This window comes from Amblyraja radiata, chromosome 7, assembly GCF_010909765.2.
Source record: "Amblyraja radiata isolate CabotCenter1 chromosome 7, sAmbRad1.1.pri, whole genome shotgun sequence".
Classification (NCBI taxonomy): Eukaryota; Metazoa; Chordata; class Chondrichthyes; order Rajiformes; family Rajidae; genus Amblyraja; species Amblyraja radiata.
Genome location: NC_045962.1, coordinates 69,561,621 through 69,571,339, shown reverse-complemented (window position 1 = coordinate 69,571,339; position 9,719 = coordinate 69,561,621). Strand labels below are relative to the sequence as shown.

Genomic DNA, 9,719 nt, shown 5'->3' with positions numbered 1-9,719 from the left:
GTATATATACTGAAACGGAACACTGAAATTCTTACTTGCAGATTTGTAAACAGAGGAGTCAATAGATAATATTAAAAAAATATAAAGACATTAAAAAAATGTTGAATAAATAAAAAACCCAATATGGTGCAAAAAAACAAAACGGACAGCAAAGTCTCTAGTGAAACCAAGGCAGTTCGTAGTTCAGAGTTTATTTGGAGTTTATAGTGTTCAATAGCATGATGGGAAGAAACTGTTCCTGAACCTGAAAGTCACAGTTTTCTGACCTATAACTTATAATGCACCAACTTTTCTTTAAAATGAGAGTCTCTTTTTCTCTTATTTGAGGGAGCTGTTGGTGAAATAAATGGTTTGTGTGGGACATTGGTGAAATAAATGTTTGTATGGACAGGAAATTCAGAACTATCCTCCAAATAAATAATATGCTTATAAAAAAAACATTAAGTGCTATCCAACAGGTTAGACAGCATCTCCGTAAGACATGGATAGGTAACTTTTCAGATTGAGACCCTCCTTGTGTCTAAAGAAGTATTCTGAAGGTCTGAAGAAGGGTCCTTTCCTTATCCACCTATGCAAGTGGCCAAGATCAAGTAAATCCTGATATTAATGATTGGTGATGTAGGATCAAAGAGATGTTTGTCCAATTCTTGCTCATATCTCTTACATGCTTATGTAGCATTCCCTAGTTCTGCACCAGATTGTCAATCTAGATGTTTTATTGTCTCTGGTACATGAATGAGCAAACTAATTGTTCCAAGATATTGGTCCACCAGTGGCCATTTGGCTTGAAATACAATGTTGCTTGGAACGAGCAGAAAGCAAGAAAAGTGGCTAAATGAACAAGGAAGAGTGACTGAGAGGCACTCTACAGGAAGAGGGTCAGAGGGTGGTGAACCTGTGGGATTCTTTGTCACAGAAGGTCAAGTCAGTGGATATTTTTAAGGCAGAGATAGATATATTCTTGATTAGTACAGGTGTCAGAGGTTATGGGAAGAAGGTAGGAGAATGGGGTTGGACGGGAGAGTTAGATCAGCCATGATTGAAGGGTGGAGTAGACTTGATGGGCCGAATGGCCAAATTCTACTCCTATTCCTTATGACATTATGAAGCCATAACAAAGGCAACACGAGTGACGTTGATTTGTTGGTCGATCCAGACATCCAAGGAAGGCGAAAGCTGGAGGCTTGCAGCAGTCTGGGGCTTACCTGGTATGGGCAGCACTATAGTGTGGACTGGACTTTGAAAATGGCGCCAAAACTTGGATCCTCTTGCATGTGGGATTAGTGGACACTTGCTAATGGATGTGCTTAGGTATGGCATTATTCTACTGGACTTTGAAGAAAAGATTTTCACTGTACGTTTACACTTTGCACATGTGACAATAAAAACCCCATTGACCATTGATCGTCTATATGAAGGGGGCATTTTTCCTACCTGAATATCAATGAAGAACATTGGGGTGTCGGGATTTCTACACTGAAACATTTTACTTGCAATACCTATATATGCATTATCACAACATGGTAAAGACAGTGTTTCCAGTTGCTCTCAAGGTGACAATGAATTGCAGGTTTACAGGTAGAGTTGTGGACACGAGCATTAAGTTGAGAGGGATCTTGTAGTGCCACTCCATTGCTCCCTCAAAGTGGCAACACAAATAGAAAAAGTGGGAAAGAAGAAATGCGGTTTAGTTGCTCTCATCAGTTGGGATATTGAGTATAATCAATACTCACGTCATTTTGAAACTCTATAAGACTTTGATTCGGTCAAATTTGGAGTATTGTGTGCAGTTCTGGTCACTGCATTACAGAGATGAGGTGAAGGCTTTGGAGAGGTGCTTCACCAGGTGGTTGTCTGGATTAGAGTATTAGCAATCAGTATAGTTTGGCCAAACTTGGATTGTTTTTTCTGCAGTGGTGAACTAATAGACATATATAAGATTATCAGAGACATAGGAAGGGTTGATAACGTTTTTTTTACCCCAGTTGCAAATGGCAAAAACTTGAGAGCACAGCTTTAAGGTGAGTGGGTGAAATTTTAAAGGAGATTTGCAAGGCATTTTTTTTACATAGAGAGTGATTGGTGCCTGGAATACACTACCAGAGTACATAGTGGAAGCAGATACGATAATAATATTTAAGAGACATTTGGACAGGCACATGAATTGGCAGGGGATGGAGGGATGTTGGCTACATGCAGGCCAAAATGGGAGTAGATTAATTTAGCATCATGGTCAGCACAGATCCAGTGGCCTGTGCTATGTGGTACTATTCTGTGTTCTATGTGAGTAAAAGGGGTTTCACACATTGCCAATGGTGAAGGCTAATTGGTCACTTTGTAGTAGGTGGCTTTTGAAAAGATAGTCACCCTCTTCGACTTTCACCAGGTCATTAATTTTATTGTGGCCCTGCATCCAGGTCCTTACAGCTTAAATCATGGCAATGGCTACCTCAGCTATTCTGTATGCACTGTTTACTCTCGACCGATACTGAACATCTCTCCTTCTTTGCACTTCTTCCCCTTTTAGTCAAGTGCTTAGAGTCCTTGGAGTTTGATTGATTGAATTGATTGATTAAAAGGTTCAGCGTGGAAATAGGTTATTTGGCCCATCGAGTCCACGCTGACCTACACACTAGTTCTATGTTCTCCCACTATCTCATCAACTCCCTACACAGGGAGCAATTTATAGAATCCAAGTAACCTACAAATCCGCACGTCTTTGAGGAATTCAGAGCACCCAGTGGAAACCCACGCAGTCACAGAGAGAATACGCAAACTCCACACAGACAGCACTCAAGGTCAGGATCAAACCCGGGTCTCTGATGCTGTGAGGCAGCAGCTTTATCAGCTGCACCACTGTGTCACACTGCATAGGGTTTACACTCTCACACCCAGTCACTCACATCCAGTCTCTGCACCCAGTCTAAAGAAGGGTCCCAACCCAAATTGCCACTAATCCATATTCTCCTAAGATACTGCGTGACCAGCTGACTTGCTCCAGCATTTTGTATCTTTTTTTTTGTAAACTAGCATCTGCAGTTCTTTGTTTCTGCACTCTCACATGTTGCAGCATTCCCACTTTAACCCTTCTTCACTTGTCTGCCAACAATTATTGCAACCACAATGCTTCTTTGCTTTACAAGGTGCATGCTGTTCAGGCTAACTTTAATTGACAATGGCTAGTTAGGATCTTGGCTCCCAGCTAATTCTGACTTAAATCATTTACAAGATCAGGCAGTGTAAATTGGTAGGTTGCCTATGTTGCAAATAACAGACACCGATAATTCACATTTTTGAATTTATTTCCTTGTATCCGCTGCTTCCAGAATTTGCACCAGGCATGGATAAATAATCGGAGCAGTGTTTGCCTTAAGATTAGCACAAGTCAGGAAGTGTAACTGCTCAGATTTGCACTGTGGGCTGGTGGCACATTGTGACGCGCTATCCCGGTGTCAGCTCCTTGAATTAACAGGTAACAAAGCAAAATGTCAGGATGGATCTTTGGCTGCCGATGGGTCTAATTGTTAACTGCCAGTATGCTATACTAAAATTCAAGCCCCCCCCCCCCCCCCCCTAGTTCCAAAAGCAAAATCCTGCATCAGCAGAATCTGTATTTTATATTTTATTCAAGGCTTTTAAATGTATGTGATTTAGCCTTAAATAAAGTTTTGTGTAAGTGGGACTCAGGAGACAGAATGTCAAATATAAAATATTGGTCTGTCCAGGTAAACGGGTTCAGTTGGAGCATTAGCTGCATTTTAACTGGTAAAGCCTATGTCTTTCGTCTGCTATGGGACTGTACATGGAGACGTGTTCCCTGACATGCTTTTATGGTTCTTCAATGCAAAGGATTTTAAATGGAGATTAATCTCAGTTTTTTTTTGCTTGCTCAGTACTTGCAAAACTAAACTAATTCATTTTCTTTCTCTTAATGATCCTCCTCTCTGATTACTGTATGGTAATCTAATCGTGCTTATGATGCTATCTAAATCATGCAGACTTTAAGGTGATTGGAATTGCTCTGTGTATTAAAAACCAATTTCAGAATAATAATGAAAAGTAATTGTGGAAAATTTTCAATTAATATTTTGCTAACAAAAATGACTTTTAAAAGTTTTCGGGATTTTTGCCAATTAATTCTGCTTGAACAGATAAATCAATGTAGGCTGCTTTTCTTTCCCCAGGAAGGGGTTTTACGGCAACGGGTTGGTTTCTTAGCAATAGCCCCACAATGGGTCTTAGACTTATGGCCCCTGACCTTGCAAAGGAATTTCCTTAGGTGTCATTTACATATCCACTCTCTAGGTCTGCTTTATGAGAGTTTGAAGCGTCGCCTGTCAGCCTTATCCCTTAAGGGGTCTTGACAGATCTTGCTCGGAATTTAAAAAAAAATCAATTTTAAACTCGCATGCCCCAATGGGTGGCAAAACTGCTTCACAGAACCTGAAAGATGGCTGATTCGACAGGATTTGACTTCCAGAGGTAGAGAGGTGACAAACTCTATCACGAGAAGTGGGCAGCTTTGGGCCTCAGGTTCCTAACCTGCTCTCCGCATGCAGGGGAAGCCGTTTATTGAACCTATTTATCTCTTTCAGAAGCCTTAGGTACCACGGGACCAAAAAGTTTGTTCAAATGCTGGCAGATTCAGGGGTGTAAATGATGAATTACTTTTCATCAGCTGAAAGGAAACATACTCCGGAACAATACTGAAAGAGAGCAGGAGTGTCTGACCTCCTGCTTCAGAGCAGCCAATATCTTCATTCAAGAAGACAACCATGAAATTACACAGAAAATGGGATTGTCATGAACAGCCCTTGAAATCTCAGTGTACAGTCATTACTGCATGGGAAAAGCCTTCAACCACACATCATAACTTGAAACAGACAGGAGGAAAAATAAAGCAGGCCCTAGAGTTACCAGTACAAAAAAAAATGTACAGTTGCCCTTCTTAGAATTACTGCAGACTGTTTACTGTCTTGCTTTGAGCTCAGCAGGTTTAGAAGCATTGACAGAGGCTCGAATATCTATTTCCAGCTGGTGCCACACAAAAGACAGGAAGTCATTTAATCGATGGGGCACCAGCTTTATGCAAATGATTGGAACAAAAAGACTTCCCTTCATACTTTTTCATAAGTGACCTAATAAAGTGAAAAAATAGGCATATTCATGGAGCTTTGTTGCATTTATAGCACAACACCCGGTCTGTTGCTCAGAATGTCGCTTAAGTTTCTCAGTTCAAAAGAGCCGTTTGTGGAGGAGAGGGAGAAAAAAAATGACCCACTCAAAAATCTTTTATTTCTGAACAGCCTGAAGTCACTTTTATGGCATGAAATTAACATAATTAGTGGCAGTAAATAGATGATGTAAACGATGTGCAGGAAGAAACGAGCAAGTATCTTTGGAAGATATTTTAAGTATTCTCTCAATTTTCAAAACGATTTGCAATTGAACGTTGCTTTTTATTTCTGAGTGGCCTTGAGTTACTTTTACTGCATGAAATTCCCGTAATTAGATGCAGCCGACAGATGACATTAGCAATGTGCCATACGAAAAGGGTCAGTCCCTTTTGAAAGACAGTTAATGTTCTCCTCTGTCATTAATTTGTAGTTTCAAAGCGTTGAGCATATGACAGTCTCCAAAGCCAAGCCACTCATAGTTATCAGTAAATGACCATTTTCTCTCCTGCTTTAAAATTCAAGTTTATTCAGCTACTGATGAAAACTAATTTGCAGTGCTCAGTAGCCATATCGAAGCTCATTGTAGTGTACAATATTATTGCCTATTTTCATCATGAAGCTTTGTAAAAATTGTTGTTAGATACCTGTTTAGAAGAGTTGCAAAAACCAGACATATATTTGGATGTGTATTACCCTAAGGCAACTTGACTTCAAGAATGTAATCTTGTTTTGAATGCTTCCATTTCATTATTAGAATACTGATGCAGGTACATTTTTGACTGCGGGCAAAGTACCTGTAAATTAAAGGGATACAATTATATTAATCAAAAGTCATGGAGAAAACATTCATACATTTGATCAAAACTCATTGGAATAAATCAATTTGGTAGCAAGGCCTTTTCCCCAAATCCTCAGCCTTTCCCCCACAGGTTGATATAAATTCAATGCAGACTACAGGGATTTTGGACCTTTCTGAAAGATGGGTTTGTTGCTTCATTTCTCTACCTAATGTAATTTAAGGACTGAGGGGGGAGACCAAGGATGACGGAAGATCAAAGGGGTGTCGTTGGTGCTAAATCAAGTACAAAAAGAGAAATGTACAACGTAATTTTAATTTATCTAAGCACTTTGTATTTTCTGTAAATGCAACACCACCGTTTAAATGTTTCCACTTTTAGGCCAGAGAGGTGGATAGCATTGCAGGAATCTATATTTTATTCATTAAAAAATAACCTGCTGTTATGTGGTTGGCCTAACATACTGGAAAAAAGTTTATTTGGCATCCTGCCCACCACACACTCAGTTCCACCGGTGTGGAGGTGAATGCACACAGCTTCCGATACTCTTGTGTGTGTTTAGTATCAATGAGGAGTGACAAACTTCACTCAATTTCCAGGTTCAAATACTGTCAGATCTTGCAAAGTCTGAACAATATCCATTCTTGGGCTCATTCAGGCAAGTCATTACTGCATTTGTCAAAGTGTTAACCTTGACCATATGTGAATCTTTGTGAATCTTACGAAAGCCTTTGATTCTCAGGAGAACGGCCTCTACTGGAGAAGATTGGATGTCCACCTCGTCTTCTAAACCTCATTCATTCCTTCCATGGGTATATGATTGGTACAGTGCAATTTGATGGTACTACATTGGATAGTTTTCCCATGAGAAGTGGAGTGAGGCAAGGCTACATCCTAGATCCCACTCTGTTCAGCATCATCCTCATGCACTTCTTTCCTTTGCTTTCCTGATAGACAGGGAAGGAGTGTTTCTTCATACTAGAGGCAAAGGGAAGCTCTTTGAAAGCTCAAAGGAAAGGCAAAATAGCAAGATTGAATGCCAAGATGAAGGTAAGAACTGTGCTTATAAGGGAACGCCTGTATGCTGATGATGCTGTATTCATCACCCAATGGAAGAAGGATTTAACACCTGTTTGACAGACTGTTTCATGCAATGAATACTGACTGACAATCAGCATGAAGAAAATGGTTTGACAACAAATCCTCTAGTTAAAAATGCACCCCCTCTACCATCAGTTCAGATTGGCAGCAGTGTGTACCATAGGAACCTTCCAAACACATCTAGGCCAAGAGAAGCAGATACATAAGAATGTTTCTCCTCTAAGATTTCAGAATGACTTAGAAATATTTTTGTCCTTGTCCTTGTCCTTGTCCAGAGAAATGCCTTGGAACTTCTTACTTAATACCTGGACATCATGGACAAAATGCTATCCCTATGATCTCAAGAACCACCAGAGCTTAACCATCAATGATGATTTAATCACAAAATTACTTTTTTAATGTGTGTCTCTGGAGCTCTTCAGACATTATTGAAGAATTAGAGAAATATTTCAAATATAACCTTCAACATAGGTCAGTGTCTATGTGATATGTGGTCATGTGATCATATCAAGTGGGGCCTTTTTTCCTGCCAGTAATTTCATGGGGTCACTTGAATGATTAGAAATGACTATCCATGTGCAAAGCTGCAGAATTACTTTTTATTTAAAATAGACAACCTTTCACAGGGACACTTCCATCTGAGTCATTCTTGTATATATCCTCAGGCCACATGGAGAACAATATTGCTCTTGGCTACCGAGTTCACATTTGAGAATTGTGGATGACCTAAAAAAAGGAAGAAAAATAGAGCAATAGTTGGGATTATGAGAAGAAATAGAAAACTCTCTCCCGAGTGTAATTGTACCAAAGGTTCCTATGATAAATATCTCCAGCTGGGAGTGACTGCAAAAGGTAAATTATCTGCAGTTTAATTTTTCAAAGTGGTAGTTAAGTGGTTTGCATCCATCTTTCTTGGCAGTCTAATGAGCCACATTCAACCCTCAATTAAAAGGCAGGAACTTAAGTTTCAGTGGCACCTTTCATGTTCCAGGACATTTAAAATCTTTCAGTCTCTAAAGTTTTTTTTTAAATGCCACCACTTTTAGTGCAAAGAAACATAGCAGCCAAATTGCAAACACTTTGTCCCATGCACAGAAAAACGAGAAATGAACCCAAAAAGACGAGGTTAGTGGAGATAAATAAATGGCAAGATGCTGGAATAACTCTGCCACTCATATCCATGTACAAATTGCATTGTATTACACCTATGATAGAGACAGATAGGATCTTGATTAACTCTCTTATTCAAAAACAACAGCATATCTAACAGGCCAGTACCTCCTCGTAAAGATATTAGTTTACATTACTTACGCAAATTTTAGAATCACACTTAAGGGTCTGTCCCACTGCGGGGACCTAATTTATGAGTTTAGAAGAGTTTGCCCTCGACTCATACTCGCAGCATGGTCGACATGTGGTCCTAGGAGGTCTATGTAACTCTCCTTCATGCTCAAGAGTAGTCCCCGCATACTCGAGGCCTCAGTTTGGTCGAGGCATTTTTTTTAACATGCTGAAAATTGTCCGCAAGTAAAAAAAGGTTGGCATGGAAAAAATAGATCACGACCATGACACTATTATAAACTCCCCTAAACTCTTCTAAACTCACAAATTAGGTCCCCGCAGTGGATCAGGCCCTTTACAAACTTCTTATTCCCAGGCAAGGAAGTCAATGGGACCAGGATTTCATCAGCATGGTCCAACATTGGATGTTCGAATATCATTCTTGTGGTTGAAAGCTTCTATCCTTCATAGTCTTTCCCTAACCCCCATTAAGGAAGGGAAAAGATAAGTATCCATAAAGATTTTCGTACCTTAGTGAAGATCCAATCATTCACTTTGTAGTGAAAAGTGTAACTGGATTTGGTACCAAAGATCTGTTATTTTAATTAATAGAAAATAAACAATTTAATTTATATAGTATCTTCCATACTGTAAAACACACAATGGTATAATGCAGAAACATTAACAAACAGATATTTATATCAAGCTATATAAAGAGTTACTAAGGCAGAGGATCGAATAGGTCTGTCAAATAAATCAATAATGAGCATCAGAAAGGACAAAAGAGACAACAAGAGGCAGAATGGTTGAGAGAAGGAATTTCAAAGCTTAAAGCTTTGGCAGCTGATATATTTCTGCCAGTGTTGGAGCAATTATATTCAGGGGAAACTAGAATTAGAGGAACGGAGATAACTCTGATGGAAATATTGACTAGAAGGCCCATAGTAATTAGTCAAGACAACTCAACCCTAACTCCACATATGAAAACTGCTCATAATTCACTAAAGATTGAAAACGACATGTGTTTAGAAGCACTTTATTGCACATGCCAGGAACATCTTACGGCTCTTTAGAGACAATGAATTACTCTTAAATGTGATGTCACGGAGATTAACATGGTGGCCATATTATGAACAATATTTCATGAATATCAATTAAGTGAATGAACCGCTATTTATTTTTGACTGTAACATCAGAAGAACTTCCTGATCTTGTAAAGGGATTTTTAATATGCACTTGCTTTATTGTATTAGGCACACAGGAATTAATTTAGTGACACAAAAAAACAAATATTACACAAAGTTGATATCAGAAAACAAAGATTATAGGAAATATCCAGGAGTCAAACAACATCTGCAATAAG

The 9,719-nt window shown here is 39.2% G+C and overlaps 1 long non-coding RNA gene across 1 annotated transcript; it reads right to left on the bottom strand.

The window, feature by feature from the left end:
• Positions 1-5,291: 5,291 nt before the first annotated feature.
• Positions 5,292-8,943, bottom strand: LOC116974863. Its single transcript, XR_004412474.1, has 3 exons — positions 8,887-8,943; positions 7,693-7,801; positions 5,292-5,971 (listed from the first exon to the last, which is right to left on the bottom strand). It is a non-coding gene; the product is annotated as an uncharacterized LOC116974863 (long non-coding RNA).
• Between the last annotated feature and the right edge of the window lie 776 nt (positions 8,944-9,719).